The sequence below is a fragment of the Tachyglossus aculeatus genome, assembly GCF_015852505.1.
Source record: "Tachyglossus aculeatus isolate mTacAcu1 chromosome 12 unlocalized genomic scaffold, mTacAcu1.pri SUPER_6_unloc_2, whole genome shotgun sequence".
Classification (NCBI taxonomy): domain Eukaryota; kingdom Metazoa; phylum Chordata; class Mammalia; order Monotremata; family Tachyglossidae; genus Tachyglossus; species Tachyglossus aculeatus.
Genome location: NW_024044829.1, coordinates 3,686,913 through 3,713,890, shown reverse-complemented (window position 1 = coordinate 3,713,890; position 26,978 = coordinate 3,686,913). Strand labels below are relative to the sequence as shown.

Below are 26,978 nucleotides of genomic sequence, written 5' to 3'. Positions count from 1 at the left end.
ATGAAGTCATTTCTGAGAGGTGAGTCCAGCTCAACGTTTTACCAACTTAACTTCCAGCTTTGTAAAAACATTTACTAAATGCCTGGTAATAGATATATTCCTTAATTCACTAATCTTACTTGATCCACAGCTACCAAAATCACATTTCAGAAGAACCCAGTATAATTAAAAACTAGTCAAAAAGTAAACTCTCTTCAGTGAAACCATAGAAAACTTTTGGCCTCCAAAAAAATCATAGATGCATTAAACAATATTTGAAATAGCAAAGGCTAGGGTTTTTTCATATATACTACAAGACCGTTGCCCTAAATAAATAATAATTTGGCACGTAGGTGCAAGAGGTGGTTAAATGGTTAAGAAGTTTTGGAGTATTGATTGGTCAGGAAACAGTACCCTGGAGGGTTCATTTAAGGAGTTATTTGTCTACAGAAGTGACATGGTCTAGTGGTGAAAGTAAGGGCCTGGGATCTAGGACACCAGGGTTCTAATCCCAACTCTGACCCTTGTCTGTTTGAGACCCCAGACAAGTAATTTAACTTCTCCTTGTCTCAGCTTCCTCATCTATAAAATGGGGGATTAAATATCTGTTCTACCCCAACTCCTAGTAGAGGCCTTGGCCCATAGTAAATACGGAACAAATACCTCTATTATCATTGTCCTATTACAAGCAGAGACCACTAGCACTATGTGAATTCAGCAAACTCTATAGTAAAACTTTATAAAAGAACTGAAATTCTCTTAGGAGTGTCAGAAAAAGTTTCAGTTTGGGAATTGAAATTAGAGAACAATCTGCTTCCTATCTATATGCTTTCTGGTAAAAACTAATACAATCATTTCTTACATCAGAAAAATGTGGATATCCTAGGGTGAAACACTTCATCCGTCAAACATTCAGATGAGAAGCAGTGTAGTTCAGTGAAAAGAGCATGGCTTTAGAGTCAGAGGTTCAAATTCCAACTCTGCCAATTTTCAGCTGTGTGACTTTGGGCAACTCACTTAACTTCTCTGTGCCTCAGTTCCCTCGTCTGTAAAATGGGGATTAAGACTGTGAGCCCCACGTGGGACAACCTGATCACCTTGTATCCCCCCAGGGTTTAGAACAGTGCTTTGCACATAGTAAGCACTTAACAAATATTGTTATTATTATTGTTATTGCTATTGCTATTATTATTATTATTATTATTATTATTATTATTATTATTATGTCCGGGCATTTCCATCCTTCTGGCTGCTAAGTTTAATTTTGGCAATCACTGCTTCATCTCCCACTAAAGTTGGAGTGAATCTTTCCTTGAAACCCTAAAAGCTTCATTGGGAATCAAGCCTTCACTGGGATTAATTGAGCACTTACTCTGTGAAGAGCACTGTACAAAGCACTTAGGAGCGTAGACTAAAGTACGTAGACACGATCTCTGCCATCTAGGAGCTTACAAGCTAATTAGTTTAGAACGAAAGGATTGTCTCCTCTAGAGGACATAGACAAAACACAACTGGAGGAAGTGTATTATTGGGCTCAGATTAAATCAAACAATAACCACCCGGGTTTCTTGATTTATTGCTCTAGAATGAGGATTGGGTATTTTGAAGTTTGAAAGATTTTCTAGAGAAGAACAGATGCCAGGAAATGGCCCTGCCAAGCCAGGAAACACATTACTTCATTAAAACATTCAAGGAATTCCAGATGGGTGGAGGCATCCCTAAGGAAAAGAGGGATTTTTTTTATCTTATCTCTCATATTTAAACATTCCAAACTTTGAAATCTACCTTTATTTTCCCCAGGAAATTATTGTATTTTCAGGTGCACAGGGTGCAATTTGTTCTGTGTGACATGCACACACAAATTCAATCTCATTGTCAACGCTGTTGTCTTTGAATGGGATAGGTCTAAATAATCAACTGAAACTGAAGACACTAGGCTAAGAGCTACAAGAACAAAGGGTGAATGCTACACCTAAATTTATTTTAAGTGACTTTTATGGAGTAGTCAGTAAAAGGCAGTGTGATAATTGAAAAAGGTACCCATTTACTAATTTCATACATTGCCTTGGTTCAGTCTTTCAGGGGAAGTGTCACTCTATAGGTAAGAAACTTCAAATCAACTTCAAATCATATGGAGTGCTGCAATTGAATGCAAATCTTTTGGAGTTATTAAAGGTCAAATTTTTTTGTTCAAAATTGAAGCTTCAGTGCTTAGCATCGCCCCTAATTTGACAAGTAAAATCAGCCTTCAACCTTATGAAACATCAGCTTTCGTCAAAATGGGAGTCTAAGATTTTTAAAGTATGTTATACATATGCTAGCTGTGCTTGGAATGCAAGTATGGATCTTATGCTTAAAGGGGTACATTATCTCTACATATAGGGAACCACTCACTGTAGTCCAATTAAACTTCTTGCCTTACTTTATCGGCAGAGTAAACCTCCAAACTCATAGAGGAATCCTTCTGTCCTCCTCAATGAGGTGAGTGGATAAGATAAAAAATTATGCACTATTTATGGTTCAACATGTTAGAGACTTTCGTTTGACTCCTTCCTGTGGTTGTAGTAGTAAACTGTTATTCTACTTTTTAGCTTTATTTAAGTTTTCATATACTTTTATTGGATCAAATGTTAGTGTCACAATCATGCCACAAATTTATTTGTGAGAAAATTGCTGGCAGATGCAAAAGATTAAAGCACAGCTAGCTGCTTAATGGAGCATATAGTTCATTCATTCATTCATTCATTCATATTTATTGAGCATTTACTCTGTGCAGAAAAGTGCACTAATTGCTTGGGGATGTACAATGAAACAATAAACAGTCACATTCCCTGTCCATAAATTCACAGGATTATTATTTTTAAGTTTATTGTATAAACTATTTATTTTGATCTTCATAATATTGGTAATCTGAGCTGTGTCAGAAGTTTTCCTCAATTTCTCCATTTGAATCTTATAAAACAGAGTTACTTCATTTTTTAAGACTTTTTGTTAGATTTGTGAGGAAACAGAGCAATTTCTAGCAGATCTTTGTAAATTTACCTCTAAATAAATTCCCCTGTTAATATGGATCCATGGAAAGACACTTCCGAGGGAGTACGTATCCATAATTTATTTATACCAATGGCTGTCTTTCCCTCTAGACTGTATGCTACTATGGGCTTGGGAATTTGTCTGCCAATTCTGTTATGTTGTATTCTCCCAAGCACTTAGTACAGTGCTCCACACACAACAAGCACTTGAAAAAACCAATATTGATTGATTGATTCTATGTTTTCAGTGAGCATTTAAACACACTGGAAAATAACTCTGCTTCAGGATTCTTGCCATTACATGTGTTACTTCATTTGGATATGTTCTCCAACCCATTTCCTGCTTCATCTTTATAATTCATTTAAACAAAGTTTATGAACTCAGAAATTGAATTTGTAACTTTTACCTTTAACCAGTTATATTTAGCGACATTTTCATTATGGAATTGTGCTAATTTGAATATGAATGCTTACACATATACATACACTATGTGAGTATGACTGATTAAATTAATGAGGGACTATTAATTCCCCCAAATTGAGTACTTGAAAAGATTTTTCCTGGAAGCAATGGTGAATTTGCTCTATATAATGTGGCCTTATTTTAGTTTTACCCTCTGTGCCCTGGGGTTTCTTGAAATTTTTCCTCTTAGAATCACCACATTTTTAATGTCTGCATCCTCATCTGATCTGTTCTCCTGCTTCCTCCCAATTGTCCATCATCAATCCCCTCTTTGCAGTTTTGCTTCACTGCATCTTTGAAATATTTCAGTTTTTTACTTCAGTTTAGAACTCCTACTGTCATTCCTCCTCACATGTCCAACCAGCTCAAGGCACAAAGAATTCATCATTGCTTCAATGCTGGAAAATTAACTAAGGAACCTGAAGAAAGGGATTGGTGGGTTATGTTGGGTCTGTCTTTGCTTTCACACTCAAAAGGAGGCTAATAGCCTAGTTCTCACCCAGGCAACAAGGGAGAAAAAGTCATGTTCCAAAAATTCTACACTCCTGTAAAATCCTTTAACCGGTAAGGAGTATAGAGGGTAGAGTTGAGTGCAGTAATCTGATAATCAAGATTGGGTAGAGAGCAGAGGGAGGCGAGGTGGGGTGTGAGGCGCTCAGAAAGATGGATGGGGTCAAGAGACCGGAGATCTCTGTGAGGGAGTAATATGGATTTACAGGGGAAAAGAGTGTGAGTGAAGAGCCAGGTGAGAAGATTATGATCAGAGAGAGGGATTTCAGAGTTGGTGAGGTTGGACACAGTGCAGCGGTAGAAGATGATGTGGTCGAGGTTGTGACCAAGTTGGTGAGTGGGCGAGGTCGGGTGGAGCAGGAGCTTGGCAGCGTCAAGGAGAGATAGAAGGTGGGCGGAGGAGGAATCACCAGGGATATCCATGTGGATGTTGAAGTCTCCGAGGATCAGAGTGCGCTTGGATAAGGAGAGAAGGAAGGTGAGAAAGGGGTCAGAATCGTTAAAGTAGTTGGAGGTGGGGGCGGGGAGGGCGGTAGATGATGGCTACAAGAATCTGGAGGGGGTGGTAGAGGCGAATAATGTGGGCTTCAAAAGAAGGGAAGGAAAGGGAAGGGAGAGGAGGGATAGTGTGAAAGCGACATTGGGGGATGAGAAGGAAACTGACACCTCCTCCTTTTCCGGTGAGTGTGGGGGAGTGGGAGAAAAAGAGGCCTCCACTTGAGAGAGCAGCAGAAGAGACCGTGTCGTCCGGAGACAGCCATGTTTCAGTTAGGGCAAGGAGAAGTAGAGAGCTGGAAAGGAATAGGTCCAGAATGAAAGGGAGTTTACCTATAATGGAGAGGGAGTTCCAAAGGCCACACTTGGCAGGAGCTGTGGAGGAAGGGGAGGGAGCAGGAAGGGTGTGAGGGGTGGGGAGGGTTTGGATTGGGATGAGATTGCGGGGGCCTGGGCAGGGAGAGTGCGGAGAGGGGTGGCAATGTGAAAGGAGACCTGGGATGGGGTGGGGACGTGGAGTAGGGGAAGGAGAGGCTGGGAGGGAGGAGTTAAGGGTTGGCGCTGGTACAGAGGGATACTGGGTAGGGGGTGAGAGGAGGGTTGGGGTGGGAGAAAGGGAGGGAAAGAGCTGGGTGGGAGAAGGGAAGGGGAAGGTGAGTAATGGGAATGGCAGTTGGGAGCAGAGGAATTGATAGTTTATGGTGAGGTCAGCAAGGTAAATGACACCCAGTGGGAGGTTAACAATTGAAATGCAGTAGCAATATCACAGTAGCAATGCTATAAGTAGGTGATGACGTCACAGAGGGTAGTTAATAATTAATATGCTATGGCAATAAAACAATAGGCAGATGATGATATCACAGAGAGCAGATTACTACTCTGTGATGGTAAAAAATAAGCTGATGATGACATCGCAGACAGCAGTTAACAATTAAGATGCGATGGCAGTAAAATAAGCAGGTGATGACATCATCGAGAGACGTTAGCAATTAACATTCGGTGGGAATAATAAAATAAGCAGACGATGACATCACCAAGAATAGTTAACAATTAACATGCAAAAGCGACCATAAGATGGACAGATGATGCTCAAAGCAGAAGGATGAATTGTCCATAAGTCAGTCAAATCAGATCAAATAGGTTAATGGCAAGCAGAGTCCAGGGCCTCTTGGCAAAATTGTCTCGGAGGTGGAGAAGATTGGAGTCCTATCGATGGCAGCCCTGGAGTAAGGTGGAACTGTCAAGTGGGGTCATGGGAGTGGAAATGCCTGGGGAGAGGAGTGAACAGCCAAATAGCATGGGAGGGCTGACTAGGTACGAGAGAGGTTGTCATTAAAGTACCTTGGTCACCAAGGTAACAAGGGCCTTTTTTCCCGGGGGAGGGGAGGCGGGGGGGAAATCAGTCAGGTCCGGACCTGGAAGGGGGGAGTGGGGGCTCCTCAAAGATGGTAGCTTAAGTGGTGGCGGGGGGGGGATGGAAGCAGGGGGACACAGTGACTCACGGGCAAGCAAGGGGATACAATGACTCATGAACAAGCAGGGGGACACAATGTTTCACGATCTAGCAGGGGGAGACAATGTCCCACGATCCCATTTGGCTACTTGGACAGAGTGGAAGTGGCTTCTAGGGGTGAGTGTATTGATGATGGGGGGTGGGGGCCCAGCCCAGGGGCCTCGGTGTGGTCGGGCCGGGATGCAGGTGCCCGGGAGGGGGATGGCCATGAGCCCGGCCGCGGGCCATAAGCACCCGATAGCAGGCTTCTCGGGGATGGACGGACGGACGACCGGACGGATGGAGGGAGGGAGGGTGGGGGAGCCTCGCGGCGGCGTCCAGAGTACAGTATCCTCCCGCGAGTAGCGGGGCCACGCGGTGTGATGGTGGGTGGGCGGGCGGGCCTCTCGTCGACGGAGTCCCAGGGTCTTATGGCGGCGCTCTGCGGAGAGGATCCTACCAGGAGCAGCAGAGACGTGCGGTGTAATGGTGGGCGGGTCTCTCGGGAACGGAGTCCCGGGCTCCTATGGTGGTGTTCTGCGGAGAGGATCCTTCCGGGAGCAGGACCACGCGGTGTGAGTTGGCAAGAAGGAGGTAATTGGTGACCTTTGAGAGGGCAGTTTCGGTGGAGTGTTGGGGACGGAAGCCAGATTGGAGGGGGTCAAGGAGAGAGTTGGCATTGAGGAATTCGAGATAGCGGCTGTAGACGACTCGTTCAAGAAGTTTGGATAGGAATGGTAGGAGGGAGACAGGGTGATAACAAGGAGGGTTGGTGAGGCCAAGAGAGAGTTTTTTTAGGATGGGAGAGATGTGGTCATGTTTGAAGGCCAGGGGGAAGAAACAAGTGGAGAGTGAGTGGTTGAAGATGGAAGTTAAGGAGAGGATAACTATGGCTATTTTATTTAATTAGCAAATCCACTGGGAATAAATTACTATATCACATTTTTGAGTAACAGCCCTTTAAATGTGATGTTCAATTCATTTAGCCTAGTATATAGAGCAGGGACATGGAAGTCAGAAGGGCCTAGGTTCTAATCCTGACTCTGCCACTTGTCTGCTGTGTGAACCTGGGCAAGTCACTTCATTTCCGTGGGCCTCAGTACCCCATCAGTAAAAATAAGGATTAAGACTGTGAGCCCTATCTGGGACAGAGACTGTGTCCAACCTGATTAGTTTGCATCTACACCGGTGCTTTGAACAGTATTTGACACACAGTAAGTGCTTAAGGGACCCCATCATTATTATTATCATTATCATTATTATTATTAACATTGGAAAATGTTATATGGAGCATGTCCTTAATGTTACTACCAAAAAGACATCTATTGTCTTATAGAAGCGTTCCTATATCTCCTAAAAATTGTGACAAGAACATTTTCTTGAGCATCAGGTATGATAAATGTTTTGAAGCAGGCTTAGCAGACAGTTTATTGTCTATCTTATGCTGTCGAGTCATCTCTGGCCTATAGCAACTCCATGGACGCATCATAATAATAATAACAATGATAATAGTATTTGTTAAGCACTTACTACGTGAAAAGCACTGTTCTAAGCACTGGGAGGATACAAGGTGACCAGGTTGTCCCACGTCGGGCTCACAGTCTTGATCCCCATTTTACAGTTGAGGTAACTGAGGCACAGAGAGGTTTAGTTACCTGCCCAAAGTCACAAAGGTTAGAAGTGGTGGATCAGGGATTTGAACCCACGAACTCTGATTCCCATTCATTCAATCGTATTTATTGAGCACTTATTGTGTGCAGAGCACTGTACTAAGCACCTGGGAAGTACAAGTCAGCAACATATAGAGACAGTCCCTACCCAACAACGGGCCCACAGTCTAGGAGGGGGAGACAGACAACAAAACAAAACTTGCAAACAGGTGTAAAAACCATCAGAATTAATAGAATTACAGCGATATGCACATCATTAACAAAATAGAGAATTAAATCTGCACAAGTAAAATAAATAGACTAATAAATCTGTGCAAATATATACAAGTGCTGTGGGAGGGGAAGTGGGTAGGGAAGGGGGATGAAGAGGAGGAGAGGAAAAAGGGGGCTCAGTCTGGGAAAGCCTCCTGGAGGAGGTGAACTCTCAGTAGGGCTTTGAAGGGAGTTGCTGCTTCTCTCCCAAAATGCCCCACCTCCATCTGCACTCATTCTGGTAGTATATCTATAGAGCTTTCTTGGTAAAAAATATGGAAGTGGTTTACCACTGCCTCCTTCTTTGAATCTCCGCCCTCAACTGTCTCCCTTACTGTTGCTGCCCAGCACAGCTGAGTTTTGATTTGTAGCAGATTGCCTTCCACTTGCTAGCCACTGCCCAAGCTAGGAATGGAATGGGTACGCGTCTCCTTGACTCTCCCTTCCATAGCCAAGTCTAGTAGAGTACAAGAAACTCTCCAGGTGCAATCCTGAGACGGAAGACAGCTCAATATCTAGACCAATTTCTAGATTCATCTCTCAAAATCATTTCATTACATAAAGAGGACTGTTTGGTGTGCCTGCCAATGTTTTGTGAGGTTCTCTTGGATTCCAATACATTGAGCTAGATTCTCCTCTATTTTGAAAGCAATGACATCCAGCTCGGTCACATGGCCCAGGGCAGAACCTTTTGGTTTTATTTGTTTTCTTTATAGTATTTGTTAAATGCTTATTATTTTCAGGACAACATACTGCACTGGGGTAGATACAAACTAATCAGTTTGAACATAATCTATATGCCATTTGGGGCTTATAGTCTTTATCCCTATATTACAGATGAGGTAGATATAGAGAAATGACTTAATAATAATGATATTTGTTAAGTGCTTAAAACGAGCCAGCCAGTGTACTAAGCGCTGGGGTGGTTACAAGGAAATCGTGTTGGACACAGTCTCTGTCCCATGTGGGTCTCACAGTATCAATCCCCATTTTTAAGATAAGATAACTGAGGCACAGTGAAGTGACTTTCCCAAGGTCACGTGGCAGACAAGTGGGTGAGCCAGGATTAGCCCATGATTTTCTGACTCCCAGGCCTGTGCTCTATCCACTATGCCATACTGATTTGCCCAAGGTCACACAACAGACATGTGGAATAGCCGGGATTAGGACACCAGTCCTCCGACTCTGAGGCCTTTGCTCTTTTAACTAGGCTATGCTACTTCTCTAAAGTTATAAACTCTTTCAGATGTCGCATTCCCACCTCATTCCAATGGGCCACCTTAAACTCTGGGAGACTCGAGGTATCAAACAGTTCTAAATTCTCAAAACTTTTACTCGTGTTTGAGAACTTTCTAGATTGCACACATGGGAAAGGAGAATTGTACAAAATTGAATAATGTTTAGTCCTTATCCTCTTTTATATAACTCACTGGCCCCAAATGATTGTCTTCTCTTCTTTAGATTTGCCTCCTGTAGTTTTGCCACCATGACGTTTAGCCTATTTCTCCCCTCTCTGAGATTTTCTCTAAATAGGTAGAATTGTAATTTGAAGATCCCCTTATATAATACACATAGACCTAAGAAAACACTATACCCACTATAAATCCCTTCCTGACCTTCAGATCCACAGCCATTATGTTCATAACTGTAATTTATTCATTTATTTATATTAGTGTCTGTCTCCCCGATAGACTGTCAACTTGCTCTGGACTGGGAATATAGCTACCAACTCTTTTATATCGTTGTATTAGACTCTCCCAATCACTTAGTACAGTGCTCTGCACACAGTAAATGCTCAATAAGTATAACTGATTACCAGCACAGTAAATATTACTGATGAATAAAGTCTTCTGAAGAGTTGTAATAACAAAAAATTGGAGGCCCAAGGAATTATCTTAGGAAGAAATGCACGATCATTGTTATCACACTCATCCTTTAATCAGTTGATATTCTGAGCAAACACAAAGCTTTTTAGGTTACTTTCACAATGCAGTTGATGTGCTTGGATATTTCTCATATTACTGGACTGGATGGTGAGATTGTCAGGAGAAGATGTGATTCATTCATTCATTCAATCTCATTTATTAAGCGCTGTGTTCAGAGCAGTGTACTAAGAACTTATATTAAGCACGAAGTAATGTGAAATGATGTTCAATGCACACTGACCACAGTCAGAAGAGTCAAGAGTCAAGATGCTCTGGTCCTTACCTGTAGAATGCAGAGTTTTGCCCTTTTGGAGAAGCAGGGGTGTGAGCTGTGCTGAGTCCAAGAAGACTGAAAACAGTGAAAGCAGTCTGAACGACAAGTGACAAGAGGTTAAGGAACAACAGCAAAAGCCAAAGTCCACAGAAAGCTGCATGGTCTAATAGAAAGAGCCCAAGTCTGGTAGTCAGAGGATCTTGATTCTAATCCTGCACAGCCACTCGCCTGTTGTGTAACCTTGGGAAAGTCACTTAACATATCTGAGTCTCAGTTACCTCATCTACAAAATGGGGGTTCAATAATTTTCCCTCTGACAGACTGAGATCCCCATGTGCAACAGGAACTGTGTCTTACTTCATTATCTTCTATCTACTCCACTGTTAAGTACAGTGCCTGGCACATAATAAGCGGTTAAATTTCACTTTCACTATAATTGTTATTATTAATCTCAATCATATTTATGGAGTGATTAATGTGTGCAAAGCACAGTACTAAGCACTTGGGAGAGCACAATTTAACAGAGGTAGTAGACAAGTTCCCTAACTATAACGGGCTTACAGTCTAAGTGATTTGGCCAATATGAATATGGCTTCTAAAATCCCCACCATCAATACTACTCAACTGCACTGCTTTAAGTATTGCTTCACTGGGGATGTTTTCATGGAGTTATTTCAGACAACCACTATGGATATTAATTATGGTATTCATTTAGTGTATACCAAAGCATAAGCAAAGCCTAAGGAGGCACCGAAGTGGACCAAAGCATCACCACCAATGTTATTTATTGAGCACTTACTGTGTGCAGACCACTGTCCTAACATATGGGAGAGTTGGTAGACAAATTCCCTGCCCACAAAGAACATACAGAGTAGAGGGGGAAACAGGTATTAATAAAATAAAGACATTAATCCCTGTCGAACATGAGACCCAAATCAACACTTACTGGTACAGTTAACATCAATCAGTGGTATTTATTGAGCTATGTGCAGAGCACTGTGATAAGTACTTGGAAGAGTGCAATACAACGGACTTAGCAGGAAGGTTCCCTGCCCACAATGAGCTTACAACTTGCACCCATGTTCCCTCATGCTGCTGCCCGTATTATCTTTGTCCAGAAACGCTCTGGGCATATTACTCCCCTCCTCAAAAATCTCCAGTGGCTACCAATCAATCTGCGCATCAGGCAGAAACTCCTCACCCTGGGCTTCAAGGCTCTCCATCACCTCGCCCCCTCCTACCTCACCTCCCTTCTCTCCTTCTACAGTCCAGCCCGCACCCTCCGCTCTTCTGCCGCCAATATCCTCACCGTACCTCGCTCTCGCCTGTCCCGCCATCGACCCCCGGCCCATGTCATTCCCCGGGCCTGGAATGCCCTCCCTCTGCCCATCAGCCAAGCTAGCTCTCTTCCTCCCTTCAAGGCCCTGCTGAGAGCTCACCTCCTCCAGGAGGCCTTCCCAGACTGAGCCCCTTCCTTCCTCTCCCCCCCCTTCCCCCTCTCCATCCCCCCATCTTACCTCCTTCCCTTCCCCACAGCACCTGTATATATGTATATATGTTTGTACATATTCATTACTCTATTTATTTATTTATTTATTTTACTTGTACATATCTATCCCATTTATTTTATTTTGTTAGCATGTTTGGTTTTATTCTCTGTCTCCCCCTTTTAGACTGTGAGTCCACTGTTGGGTAGGGACTGTCTCTGTATGTTGCCTATTTGTACTTCCCAAGCGCTTAGTACAGTGCTCTTCACATAGTAAGCGCTCAATAAATACGATTGATTGATTGATTGATTGATAGAAACAGAAAAAAGTCCAGAACACAAAACATTCTAATACTTTTGGGTAATACTTCAATTTTAGGGGGTTAGATAAAACTACATAGGTCGTTTAGTTAGACTGCCACTCAATTGGCCACTTTCAACTGGCCATTTTCAAAATAAAGAAGGAAAAGTAAAGAAGGATTTCCAGGTTTTTGAAAAGGCAAAAACCAACAATTTTTCTTTTTGGAACCCATTTCACAAAGCTTAAATCATGGCACTACTTCCCAAAGAATGAGCCTTGAGAGAGAAAAGAGATAAGGAAAAGGGGGTCGATATGTGACAATGTGATCACAGGATGGCTGGGGGAAGAGGAGGAGAAGGGAAACAAGACAGGGAACCAATTTGAGGATCCTTCATTTTGGTAAGAAGCCCATGTTTTCTTATGGATTTTTTTTCGTGAAACTTAAAACTCTGTCATTTTTAGGCACAGGAGCACCCAGACTATATGTATGTGTCTGTGTGTTTGTGTATAGGCAAGCTTTTATATGTGGTATAGGGGTGTGTGTGTGTGTTTGTGTGTGTGTGTGTGTGTGTGTTTGTGTGTGTGTGTGTGTGTCTGTGTCTGTGTCTGTGTATGTGTGTCTGTATATGTGTGTCTGTGTGTGTAATGGAGAGTTGAGGAGATTTCTATGTGTGAGTCATGCATTGAGGTATCTTGTTCCCTGTCGACAAGCTGTGGTAGTAAGTGCTAAACAAATACCATTATTATTGTCCAGTCCTATGAAGGTGATAAGATGTGGTGGGAAAAATGTGAGTTCACTCATGCTAAACATTATTAGCAAATGATGAAAAAATAAAACACTTTCTTATCATTCCTTTACAGAATTTGCATTATTTGCTACCGATAGCACTTCCCCAGTTTCTTGAAATTATTTCTAACCATAGAAAATCTAGACACTACATATTTCACATTGCAATCATTTCGCTCATACAATATACAATTGTCAGTAAAGAGAATGTACCCACATAGACAGAGACCACATTCGCTGATGATGCATTAATTTGTCTGTGGTCACACTCAGTCTGGAGTGTACTTTCAGTAAACAATTCGTCGACTCTTTTAACATGAGCCACACAGATGCCATTCTTGGCCATCTCCTCTGTTAGGAACATAGCGAACGTCTTCCCTCGAATGTCACTGACGACCAGTAGACCGATCCAGACACAATGAAAATGTTTCATAAGATGGATCACCCCCAAGGGCAGATCTGAGGAACACTCAGAGATCTGATAAAGAGATGAGAATCAGGACTTATCTCTGAGATCTGGGTCCTTTGGGCCATAGGAAATCTACAGGAGAGACAGAGCCAGGGAAGGGGGGACTCTGGAGTGGAGATATGGACAGGCAGACAGCATCATTCCGTGTTCCTGAATCGATCAATCAATCCATGGTATTTGATTAGCGCTTACTAGGTGTAGAGCCCTGTACAACACTCTTGGGGGAGTACAGCAGAGGTGGGAGACAGGTTCCTGTTCACAAGAGGCTTATAGTCTACAGTGAGTCTGCCTACACCATTCTGAGCAAAGACACCAATACATTTCATTGATTCTGACTCCTTAAGAGGATTTCCTGGCCTTGGAATGTCCATGGGATAGTGCTCAGTGCAGTGGTTGGCACATGGTAAGTGTTAAAGAAATAAAATAAAACAGCAACAGTGAGAGTAGCAGCAGACTAATGCTTCTCTGCCCCTTGTGGTCAGGATTCCTCACCTGGGAGAGCTTATAGAGTCCCAGAAGTGCAGATCCTGTCGTGGACACTGCTGATGACATCCCTCCTATGATAGCCAATAGCTTGTCCCGCTGCTCTGACTCACAGCTGTAGTTGTAAACCCTCCCGGATCTCCTCGAGAGCAGAGCCATAGAGCTCTAGCCACCATCGGTCACAGGAAGTGGAAACTGAAGAGGTAGAAGCCCAGAGAAATATTGAGTAACCGGCTGGGGTCCTTGTTGATCTCCTCAACAGCAAACACCAGGGCTATGAGATGCTGGTAGTGTTTTGTGAAGTATCGGTAATTGGGAATCAATCAATCGTATTTATTGAGAGCTTATTGTGTGCAGAGCACTGTACTAAGCGCTTGGGAAGTACACGTTGGCAACATATAGAGACGGTCCCTACCCAAGACTGGGCTCACAGTCTAGAAGAACAAAACAGAGAACAGAGAACACAGAGAACAAAACAAAACATATTAACAAAATAAAATAAGTAGAATAGATATGTACAAGTAAAATAGGATGAGAGATGGCACTGAAGTGTCGGGGTATAGTGGAAAGAGCACACACCTCGTGGTTGAGGAACTCTGGGCCTCAGTTATTCCATCTGTGAAATGGGGATGGAGACTGTGATCCCCATGTGAGACAGGGACTATAGTCAATCGTATTTATTGAGCGCTTACTGTGTGCAGAGCACCAGATAAGCTCATATATATCTCTGGGCTTTCTACAGTGCCTGGCACCTAGGAAGTGCTTAACAAATACCACTGGGGTAAACAAAACGGGTGTTGAACTGTCGAGCAGCAGTGGGACAGGGATGGGAAGGAGAAAGCCCCCTGGTGCTACAGACAAAGTGGGAAGTGAGTTCAAACCTTCTCTGTATCTCTCTCGGGGAAAGCCGCAAGGCCAAACCACATTCGCCAAACTAGCTCTCTTCCTCCCTTCAAAGTCCTACTGAGAGCTCACCTCCTCCAAGAGTCCTTTCCAGACTGAGCCCCCTTTTTCCTCTCTTCCTCCCCTCCCCATCGACCCCCCATCCTACCTAGTTGGGTGAGTCAATCAGAGATTTTGATTTAGCACTTTCTGTATGCAGAGCACCGTACTAAGCACTTGAGAGAAGGCAATATATACCAATCCGGATGGAACAGGTTGTGGGTGTGGTCTCGTGTCTGCTTGATGCAAAAAGTGACCTTAGGAAGAAATGCAGTCAGGGAAAGCAGCAGGAAGAAGATCGACACAACAACATCGCTAAGATCCGCCCTTTCCTCTCCATCCAAAGCACTAACTTTCTGGTTCAATCTCTCATCCTATCCCGACTGGATTACTACATCAGCCTCCTTTCTGATTTCCCATCTTCCTGTCTCTACCCGCTTCAGTCTATACTTCACTCTGCTGCCCGGATTATCTTTGTATAGAAACACTTTGGGCATGTCACTCCCCTCCGCAAAAATATTCAAGTGGTTGCCTGTCAACCTACGAATCAAGGAAAAACTCCTGATTCTCGGCTTCAAGTCTCACCTCGCCCACTCCTACCTCACTTCCCTTCTCTCCTTCTACAGCCCAGCCCGCACCCTCTGCTCTTATGCCATTAACCTCCTCACTGTGCCTCGTTCTCACCTGTCCCTCCATCGACCCGTGGCCCACGTCCTTTCCCTGGCCTGGAATGCCATCCCTCCACACATTCGCCAAACTAGCTCTCTTCCTCACTTCAAAGTCCTACTGAGAGCTCACCTCCTCCAAGAGTCCTTCCCAGACTGAGCCTCCTTTTTCCTCTCCTCCTGCCCTCCCCATCGCCCCCCCATCCTACCTCCTTCCCCTCCCCACAGCACTTGTGTATATTTGTACATATTTATTACTTTATTTATTTTACTTGTACATATTTACTACTCTGTTTCATTAATGATATGCATATAGCTATACTTCTATTTATTCTGATGGGTTTGATACCTATCTACTTGTTTTGCTTTGTTGTGTGTCTCCCCTTTCTAGACTGTGAGCCCGTTGCTGGGTAGGGACCGTCTCTTTATGTTGCCAACTTGTACTTCCCAAGCGCTTAGTACAGTGTTCTGCACACAATAAGTGTTCAATAAATACGATTGAATGAATGAATTAATTAATTAATGAAAACAAATGAGGGAATTCATAGTTCTGAAATCGTTCTGACTGCAGCAAATTCTCTGGACTCGTTGAGTCCTCTGAACTATGAGGAGCTCCTTGTGGGTACAGAACGTTTTTCCAAACTCTGATATATTGTATTTTCCCATCACTTATACGTGGTAATCAATCAATCGATAAATCAGTGGTATTTATTGAGGGCTTGCTATATGCAGAGCACTAAACTAAGCGCTTAGTACTAGGTGCCCAGGGCAGGGAAAGTATCCACCACTTTGATTATTATTTGATTAGCACTTCAGTGCCCTGCCACACAGTAAGGCCTCAATAACCACCAGTGATTGATTGGAGTTCCCTGAATAGCTATATATGGCCCTTGCCTATAGACGTTAATGTCATCCGTGCCCCAGTACTCGTGCCCACAGCCCTTCCTTTCTCCCCCATCCAATGGTGCCGCCACCCCCTCTGCTCCCTTCCTACCTACATCCTGGGTAACACAAACACTTACTCTATGGATTCTGGAAAGACAAGTGGCCGTTCCATGAAGTTCTCAAAGGAACCAAAGTGACTCATAATCACATCCAGAGAGACGAGTCCTCCAATCACCACATCTTCATCCTTGTAGAAGCCGCTGGAATGATTTCTCTCCAAGGTGCAAGGAGGGTTGACCATCCCACACTGGACACCACTGAGCTAGGAGAATAGGATAGTCCACAGAAGACTAAGCCTCATGGCCACAGCCCTAAAGCACAAAGGGAAAGCTACTCACTGGAGGGACAGTTTGATCCAGAGGCTGACAGGTTGAGATTAGAGAGTTATTCAGCATTTCAGGCTCCCCTGAGGATTCATTCCACACACTGGTGCAGTGCCTGGATGGAGATGGACCTCAATCCAGGACTGCAGTGGGAGTGGATCGGGGTGGGGGGGATATTTATAGGGGTACCTTTACCTGATGGAACAGTTACTGGTTCCACCTGATGATCTTTGATTTCGGTGGCTTAAGTGACTTGGGGCTCCTCTTCCTCCTTGCTCTCCTGGTCCCTGCCTTCCTCCCAGAGAGGCCATGATCACAATCACTGAGAAATACCAGCCTGCATACTCATACTCATACTGCATACTCATAACTGGACAAACAAGAGCTGAAAACGTGTCTCCCAAATCTGTTGCATTGTACTCTCCCAAGTACTTAGTATAGAATAAACATTCGATAAATACCATTGATTAATCCTCTAGACCGTAAACTCTTTGTGGGCAGGAAACACGTCTACCAACTCTGTTGTATAGTTCTCACCCAGGTGCTTAGTAACAATAATAATAATGATGATGGCATTTATTAAGCGCTTACTATGTGCAAAGCACTGTTCTAAGTGCTGGGGAGGTTACAAGGTGTACATATTGTCCCACAGGGGGCTCACAGTCTTAATCCCCATTTTACAGATGAGACTACTGAGGCCCAGAGAAGGTAAGTGACGTGCCTAACGTCACACAGCTGACAACTGGAAGAGCCGGGATATAAACCCATGACCTCTGACTCCAAAGCCTGGGATCTTTCCACTGAGCCACGCTGTTTCTCATGTACAGTGCTCATCACATAATCAATAAAGACCGCTGGTTGATAGTGGGCAGGGAACATGTCTGTCAACTCTGTTGCATTGGATTCTCCCAGGTGCTTAATGCAGTGCTCTGCACACAGTGAGGGCTCAATACTATGGATTGGTCGTGGGCAGGGAACCGGCCTGCCAACTATTTTATATTGTACTCTCCCCAGTGCTTATTGCAGTGTTCTGCACCCTGTAAGTACTCCATAAACACCATGGATTGACTGTGGGCAGGGAACTTATCTACCTAGACTATTGTATTGGACTCTCCCACATGCTTAGTACAGTGCTCTCCACAGATTTACTTCTCAATAAATACCATTGATTGAATGATATGTAGAACATCCAGAAGGAGCCTAAGACACTGGGACTTCAGTGGAAGCAGGTCTCTAAAAGGAGCCAGGAACTTTCTCAAACACAAAACAACAAAGTGTCTTCAGGCTGCGTGTCCCTTTGACAATAAATTCTTGTGCTTTCTGGAGAATTTCCAGTGTCAGAGACAGAGAAGAATGGCGCAGTGGAAAGAGCATGAACCCGTTAATCAGAGAAACTAATAGTAATAGTTAACTTGTAACTATCCCAGCCCTTAGAACGATGTTCAACGCATCTTAAGCGCTTAACCAGTAGCATGAAAAAGAGGGATACAAGGAAGGTTCTGAGCAGATGTGGGGAGGAATTTCAAGGCAGGTGAAACAGGAAACGGGAGCTTTGAGAAGGAGGTGTAGAGGGTGAGCTTCTGATGAATGAAGAGTACAAGCTGTAGACTTTGAATTTTTTTATTTTTGGATTGTGTATCCCACCTGTGTACCCAGTGTTAGCATAGTTTTCTGCACGGGATGCACTTAATAAACATTACAGCTACTACTAATACTGGAAGCAGTGTTGCCTAATGGCGAGAGCACGGGTTTGGGAGTCAGAGGATGTGGGTTCTAATCCACTTGTCTGCAATGTGACCATGGGCAAGCCATTTCACATCACTTCACTTCTCTGTACCTCAGTTACCTTATCTGTAAAATTGGGGATCAAGACGGTGAGCCTTATGTGGGACAGGGTCTGTGTCCATCTACTTTACATCTACCCCAGTGCTTAGAACAGATCTTGGCATATTAGCACTTAGCAAATATCATATTACTACTACTATTACTATTACTACTGCTACTGCAATGACTACTACTATCACTACTAACACTACTATTCAATCATATTTATTGAGCGCTTACTGTGTGCAGAGCACTGTAGTAATCACTTGGGAGAGTATAAGACAACAATGAACATACATATTCCCTGCCCACAACGAGTTTACAGTCTAGAAGACTAGCTTACAATCTAGAGGATGAGCTTACTCTATTACCAGTACTACTATTCCTACTACTACCACTACTCTGACCATTCCACTTTCTGATCCAGTCATTCAAACAGGGAACTCCCTATCTGCCCTTCCTCCTACCCCATTTTACATCTTAAGTAGGACTTATTAACTGAAAGACAATTGTTACAGTCTTTGCCCCACCAACACATTGGAGACTGTAGTGTCCAAGGTGCCAGGAAGCCTATCTGATTTGACTGTGTAATTTTTTGAAAGCTTGGAAGAATACCTTGGTACTATTATCTTTTAATTCTTCAGAAGAGGTCTCGAGTGTCCTCATCGTTGCCGTCACTACCCTCTACGTGGTACATCTACACCTCCATGTATTTCTTCCTCACGCCCCCCTCCAGTCTGGCTTCCGTCCCCTACATTCCACGGAAACTGCCCTCTCAAAGGTCACCAATGACCTCCTGCTTGCTAAATCCAACGGCTCATACTCTGTCCTAATCCTCCTCGACCTCTCAGCTGCCTTCGACACCGTGGACCACCCCCTTCTCCTCAATACGCTATCTGACCTTGGCTTCACAGACTCCGTCCTCTCCTGGTTCTCCTCTTATCTCTCCGGTCGTTCTTTCCCAGTCTCTTTTGCAGGCTCCTCCTCCCCCTCCCATCCTCTTATTGTGGGGTTCCCCAAGGTTCAGTGCTTGGTCCCCTTCTGTTCTCGATCTACGCGCACTCCCTTGGTGACCTCATTCGCTCCCACGGCTTCAGCTATCATCTCTACGCTGATGACACCCAGATCTACATCTCTGCCCCTGCTCTCTCCCCTTCTCTCCAGGCTCGCATCTCCTCCTGGCTTCAGGACATCTCCATCTGGATGTCTGCCTGCCACCTAAAGCTCAACATGTCGAAGACTGAACTCCTTGTCTACTCTCCCAAACCTGGCCCTCTTCCTGACTTTCCCATCTCTGTTGACGGCACTACCATCCTTCCCGTCTCACAAGCCCGCAACCTTGGTGTCATCCTCGACTCCGCTCTCTCATTCACCCCTCACATCCAAGCCGTCACCAAAACATGCCGGTCTCAGCTCCGCAACAATGCTAATATCCGCCATTTCCTCTCCATCCAAACCGCTACCCTGCTCGTTCAAGCTCTCATCCTATCCCGTCTGGACTACTGCATCAGCTTTCTCTCTGATCTCCCATCCTCGTGTCTCTCCCCACTTCAATCCATACTTCATGCTGCTGCCCGGATTATCTTTGTCCAGAAAAGCTCTAGGCATATTACTCCCCTCCTCAAAAATCTCCAGTGGCTACCAATCAATCTGTGCATCAGGCAGAAACTCCTCACCCTGGGCTTCAAGGCTCTCCATCACCTCGCCCCCTCCTACCTCACCTCCCTTCTCTCCTTCTACAGCCCACCCCGCACCCTCCGCTCCTCTGCTACTAATCTCTCACGGTACCTCGTTCTCGCCTGTCCCGCCCTCGACTCCCGGCCCACGTCATCCCCCGGGCCTGGAATGCCCTCCCTCTGCCCATCAGCCAAGCTAGCTCTCTTCGTCCCTTCAAGGCCCTACTGAGAGCTCACCTCCTCCTGGAGGCCTTCCCAGACTGAGCCCCTTCCTTCCTCTCCCCCTCGTCCCCCTCTCCATCCCCCATCTTACCTCCTTCCCTTCCCCACAGCACCTGTATATATTTATATATGTTTTATACATATTTATTACTTTATTTATTTATTTATTTATTTTACTTATACATACCTATTCTATTTATTTTATTTTGTTAGTATGTTTGGTTTTGTTCTCTGTCTCCCCCTTTTAGACTGTGAGCCCAGAGTTGGGTAGGGACTGTCTTTATATGTTGCCAATTTGTACTTCCCAAGCGCTTAGTACAGTGCTCTGCACACAGAAAGCGCTCAATAACTACGATTGATGATGATGATGATGTGGGACGAGGACTTTGTCCAGTTGGATTAGCTTTATGTTCTCCAGCATTTAGTATAATGCCTGGCATCTAGTAAGCACTTTACAAACACTATAAAAGAGAGAGTGTGTCAAACATGCATTAAAGGCATAGGCTTGCCTCCTGACAGAGCTAGACATTGGAATGGAGTTGGAATCCCCCTAAAACCTGCAGGACTAGACGTTGACATGGCTAGATCATCATCATCATCATCATCAATCGTATTTATTGAGCGCTTACTATGTGCAGAGCACTGTACTAAGCACTTGGGAAGTACAAATTGGCAACATATAGAGACAGTCCCTACCCAACAGTGGAATCACAGTCTAAAAGGGGGAGACAGAGAACAAAACCAAACATACTAACAAAATAAAATAAATAGAATAGATATGTACAAATAAAATAAATAAATAAATAGAGTAATAAATATGTACAAACATATATACATATATACAGGTGCTGTGGGGAAGGGAAGGAGGTAAGATGGCGGGGATGGAGAGGGGGACAAGGAGGAGAGGAAGCAAGGGGCTCAGTCCGGGAAGGCCTCCTGGAGGAGGTGAGCTCTCAGCAGGGCCTTGAAGGGAGGAAGAGAGCTAGCTTGGCGGATGGGCAGACGGGGGGCATTCCTGGCCCGGGGGATGACGTGGGCCGGGAGTCGATGGCGGGACAGGCGAGAGCGAGTTATGGTGAGGAGATTAGCGGTGGAGGAGCGGAGGGTGCGGGCTGGGCTGTAGAAGGAGAGAAGGGAGGTGAGGTAGGAGGGGGCGAGGTGCTGGAGAGCCTTGAAGCCCAGGGTGAGGATTTTCTGCCTGATGCACAGATTGATTGGTAGCCACTGGAGAGTTTTGAGGAGGGGAGTGATATGCCCAGAGCGTTTCTGGACAAAGATAATCCGGGCAGCAGCATGAAGTATGGATTGAAGTGGAGAGAGACACGAGGATGGGAGATCAGAGAGAAGGCTGATGCAGTAGTCCAGACGGGATAGGATGAGAGCTTGAATGAGCAGGGTAGCGGTTGGGATGGAGAGGAAAGGGCGGATCTTGGCAATGTTGTGGAGCTGAGACCGGCAGGTTTTGGTGACGGCTTGGATGTGAGGGGTGAATGAGAGAGCGGAGTCGAGGATGACACCAACGTTGCGGGCTTGTGAGACGGGAAGGATGGTAGTGCCGTCAAGATGGGAAAGTCAGGGAGAGGGCAAGGTTTGGGAGGGAAGACAAGGAGTTCAGTCTTTGACATGTTGACCTTTAGGTGGCGGGCAGACATCCAAATGGAGATGTCCTGAAGGCAGGAGGAGATGCGAGCCTGGAGAGAGGGGGAGAGAGCAGGGGCAGAGATGTAGATCTGGGTCTTATCAGCGTAGAGATGATAGTTGAAGACGTGGGAGCGAATGAGGTCACCAAGGGAGTGCGTGTAGATCAAGAACAGAAGGGGACCAAGCATTGAACCTATGGGAACCCCCACAGTAAGAGGATGGGAGGGGGAGGAGGAGCCTGCAAAAGAGACTGAGAAAGAACGACCGGAGAGGTAAGAGGAGAACCAGGAGAGGACGGAGTCTGTGAAGCCAAGGTCAGATAACGTATTGAGAAGAAGGGGGTGGTCCACAGTGTCAAAGGCAGCTGAGAGGTCGAGGAGGATTAGGACAGAGTATGTGCCGTTGGATTTGGCAAGCAGGAGGTCATTGGTGACCTTTGAGAGGGCAGTTTCCGTGGAATGTAGGGGACGGATCTCTCCAGGGCTGTCTCGGAGGGTTCAATTAGAAAGCGATAATGAAGAGGAGACTTCTAGGCTCATTCTAGTCCCAGGATTTGGAAATCAGGGAAGGAAGCCAGAGACTTCCAAGTATAGGGTCCGAGTGAATAAATGTTAAGTGATCCGCTCAGCTACACACATCCTAATCACTCCCTGAGGGGAGAGGAGAAAGGAGGGAGGAAGTTTGCCTAGCCTTGTTTTCTCGGAGAGTGGCTGCAGGCAAGCTAGCTGTTCATCACCTGGAACGTCAGAGATGGGTATTATTATTATTATGGTGTTTGTTAAGCACTTACTAAGTGCCAGGCACTGTACTAAGCACTAGGGTGGATACAAGATAATTGGGTTGAACACAGCCCACGTGGGGCTCACAGTCTCAATCCCCATTTTACAGATGAGGTAGCTGAGGCATGGAAAAGGAAATGACTTGCCCAAGGTCACACAGTAGACAAGCGCTTGGCACATACTAGACACTTAACAAATACCATTATTATTATTATTATTATAACACTGATCGTGATCATCTGCCACCCATAGAGGAGGATGTGGAGAAGTGAGAAGCAGCGTGGCTCAGTGGAAAGAGCACGAGCTTTGGAGTCAGAGGTCATGGGTTCAAATCCCCGCTCCACCAATTGTCAGCTGTGTGACTTTGGGCAAGTCACTTAACTTCTCTGTGCCTCAGTTACCTCATCGGTAAAATGGGGATTAAAACTGTGAGCCCCTCGTGGGACAACCTGATCACCTTGTAACCTTCCCAGCATTTAGAATAGTGCTTTGCACATAGTCAGGGCTTAACAAATACCATTATTATCATTAGTATTATTATTATTGAGTGGTGGAGCTGGGACTAGAACCCAGGTCCTTCTTATTACCAGGCCGGTGTTCTATCCACTGAGTTCCTGGGAGAACTGGAGAAAGAGTTCTTAAAAATAGTTCACCAGGGAGCACTGGAGAAAGAATGGCGGGCATCCCCAAGTTGGAAAATCATGATATTTATTGAGCACTTACTGTGGGCAGAGCCCTGAACTAAGCACTTGAAAGAACACAATAGAGTTTGTACATGTGTACATATGTTCCCTGTCCACAAAGAGCTTACAGTCTAGAGGAATCCGATTGGACACAGCCTCTGTCCCACAGTCTAAATAGGCGAGGGAACAAGTATTGAGTCCCCATGTTTCAGTTGAGGGAACAGAAACAGAGAAGTTAAATGAATTGCTCAAGGTCACACTGCAAGCGATTGACAGAGCTGGAATTAGAACTCAGGTCCTCTGATCCCCAGGCCCCTGCTCTTTCCATGAGGGCGTGCTGCTTTGTTGATGAAATTTTGGAAATGAATGGGAAGTGTTTTCTAGATTGTAAGCTTGTTGTTGGCAGAGAACGTGTCTACAAACTCTGATTGTATTGTCCCAAGTGCTTAGCACATACAGTTCTCTGCCCACAGTAAGTGCTCAATAAGCACCATTGATTGTTATCTAGGGCGGAGGAATTTCTCAGAAGAAATGAACACCTTGATCCTCAGGAGCCCTTGACTTCCTAGTCTAAGGCAAATAAACACCAACTGTAGAATCCTCCTGATTGACCTCAAAAACTTCCCAACTTTGGCAGTAATTAGTCAATGGTATTAACATTGGAGAAGCTGGATTCTGGCTCCATAACATCATAAAAAAGCGACCAGTGACACATCCTGCCTCTGGCCTGGAACGTCCCTCCTTTTCATATACCCGACAGATGATTACTCCCCTCACTTTCAAAGAATTATTGAAGGCACATCTTCTCCAAGAGGACTTTCCCAACTAGGCCCTCATTTCCTCTTCTCCCTCTCCCTTCTGTGTCATCTTTGCACTTGGATTGGCACCCCTCTCTCAGCCCCACATAACTTATCTACCTATCCATAATGTATTCATTTACATAAATGTCTGTCTCCTCCTCTAGACTGATGTGTGCTCATTGTGAACAGGGATCATATCTACCAACTCTATTGTATCATACTTTTCCAATGCTAGGTACAGTGAGCTGCACACAGTAAGTGCTCGATAAATACCACTGATTGATTAATTGTCTCTCCCCCTCTAAACCACAAGTTTATTGTAGACAGGAAATGTGTCTACGAACTGCTGCATCGTACTACCCCGAGTACTTAGTACAGTGCTCTGCACAGAGTAAGTGCTCAATAAGTACTATTGATTGATAGGGCCACACAAGGGCAATGGAGACCTACTAACCTACCCAGCAACTACCAATAAGCTGTCAGTACCTTGTGGGCAGGGAAGGTGTCTACCGATTCTGTTGTATTTTATTCCAAGTTCGTAGTATAGTGTTCTTCACACATTTAGTGTTCAATTAAAACTATTGATTGATTGATCAATCTTTTCCTACCCATTCTTGTCAATGAGGACCAAGTTGAGATCCCTCCCCTGGAGCCTAAAGATTTCATCCTCAGAAGGGAGGCCTGTCACCTCCCTCCCATAATGCCTTGCTGATGACCAGTGAATCTGAAGTGTACCCACCCATTGACCAGAGTGGAAAGTAGCTTTGTAGCCTGCATTTCCTGGATCACCTAGAACTCCAGAGATTAGGCTTCTCATTCATTCACTCATTCAGTCATATTTATTGAGCACTTACTGTGTGCAGAGCACTGTACTAAGTGCTTGGGAAGTGCAAGTCGGCAACATAAAGAGATGGTCCCAACCCAACAACGGGCTCACAGTCTAGAAGGGGGAGACAGACAACGAAACAAAACATGTAGACAGGTGTCAAAACCGTCAGAATAAATACAGTTATAGCTATATGCACAAAATAAATAGAATAGTAAATATGTGCCAGTAAAATACATAGAGTAATAAATCTGTACAAATCTATACAACTGCTGTGGGGAGGGGAAAGTAGGTGGGGGGGGGAGGGATGGGGAGGAGAAGTGGGAAAAGGGGGCTCAGTCTGAGAAGGCCTCCTGGAGGAGGTAAGCTCTCAGTGGGGCTTTGAAGGGAGGAAGAGAGCTAGTTTGGCGGATGTGTGGAGGGAGGGCATTCCAGGCCAGTGGTCGACGGCGGGACAGGCAAGAATGAGGAACAGTGAGGAGGTTAGCGGCAGAGGAGCAGAGGGTGCGGGCTGGGCTGTAGAAGAGAGAAGGGAGGAGAGGTAGCAGGGGGCGAGGTGATGGCAAGCCTTGAAGACAAGAGTGAGGAGTTTTTGCTTGATTCGTAGGTTGACAGGCAATTCCCGGGAAAAAGGCCTTTGTTATCACCGAGTTACTTAAACAACAACCTCATTCGTACCTACCCAGCCCACCCATGCTTTTTGTCTGTTCACTCCTCTCCACAGGCATCTCCGCTCCCATGACCCCCCCTTAACAGTTCCGCCCTACTCCAGAACTGCCATCCATAGGACTCCATTCTCCTCCACCTCCGAGACAATTTTGACAAGAGCCCCTGAATTCTGTTTGCCATTAACCTCTTTTACCTGATTTGACTGACCTATGGACAATTCATTTTTCTGCTTTGAGCATCATCCGCCCATTTTATGGTCGTTTCTGCACGTTGCCAACTTGTATTACCCAAGAGCTTAGTACAGTGCTCTGCACACAGTAAGCGCTCAACAAATGCGATTGAATGAATGAATGAAGGTTAATTGTTAACTGCTGTCTGTGATGTCATCATCTGCTTATTTTTTGCCATCACATAGTAATTGTTGTCTGCTCTCTGTGATATCATCATCTGCTTATTTTATTATTGCCATAGCATGTTAATTGTTAACTACCCTCTGTGATGTCATCACCTACTTATATCATTGCTGCGGTATTATTGCTACTGCCTTTCAATTGTTAAACTCCTAGTGTGCTGTCATTTACCTTGCTGACCTCACCATGAACTATCAATTCCGCTGCTCCCAACTGCCCTTCCCATTCCTCATCTTCCCCTTCCCCTCTCCCACCCAGCACTTTGCCTCCCTTCCCCCCACCCCTCACCCTCACCCCCTTCCCAGGATCCCTCTGTACCTGCGCCACCCCTCAACTCCTCCCACACAGACCCCTCCCTCCCCTACTTCACGCCCCCACCCCATCCCAGTTCTCCTTTCTCATTGCCACCCCTCTTCCCACTCTCCCCGCTCAGGCCCCCACCAACTCATCCTAATCGAAACGCTCCCCACCCCTCGCACCCTTCCCTCTCCCTCCCCTCCCTCCACAGCTGCTGCCAAGTGTGGCCTTTGGAACCCCCGCTTTATTACAGGTAAGCTTCCTTTCATCCTGGACCTATTCCTTTCCAGATCTCTATTCCGCCTCTCCCTAACAGAATCGTGGCTGTCTCCAGACGACGCGGTCTGTTCTGCTGCTCTCTCCATTGGAGGCCTCTTCTTCTACCACTCAAGGAGGAAGTGTCGGTTTCCTTCTCGCACCACAATGTCGCTTTCGCACTATCCCTCCTCCCCTTTCCCTTTCCTTCCCCTCCTTTGAAGCCCACATTATTCTCCCATATCACCCCCTCCAGATACTTGTAGCCGTCATCTACCGCCCCCCGCCCCCGGCCCCACCTCCAATTTCATTAACGATTTTGACTCCTTTTTCACCTTCCTTCTCTCTTTTCCCATGCCCACTCTGATCCTCGGAGACTTCAACATCCACGTGGATGTCCTCT

At 45.1% G+C, this 26,978-nt stretch overlaps 1 pseudogene; it reads right to left on the bottom strand.

Moving 5' to 3' along the window:
- Positions 1 to 172: 172 nt before the first annotated feature.
- LOC119921272 lies at positions 173 to 18,983 on the bottom strand (annotated as a pseudogene).
- Positions 18,984 to 26,978: the final 7,995 nt, after the last annotated feature.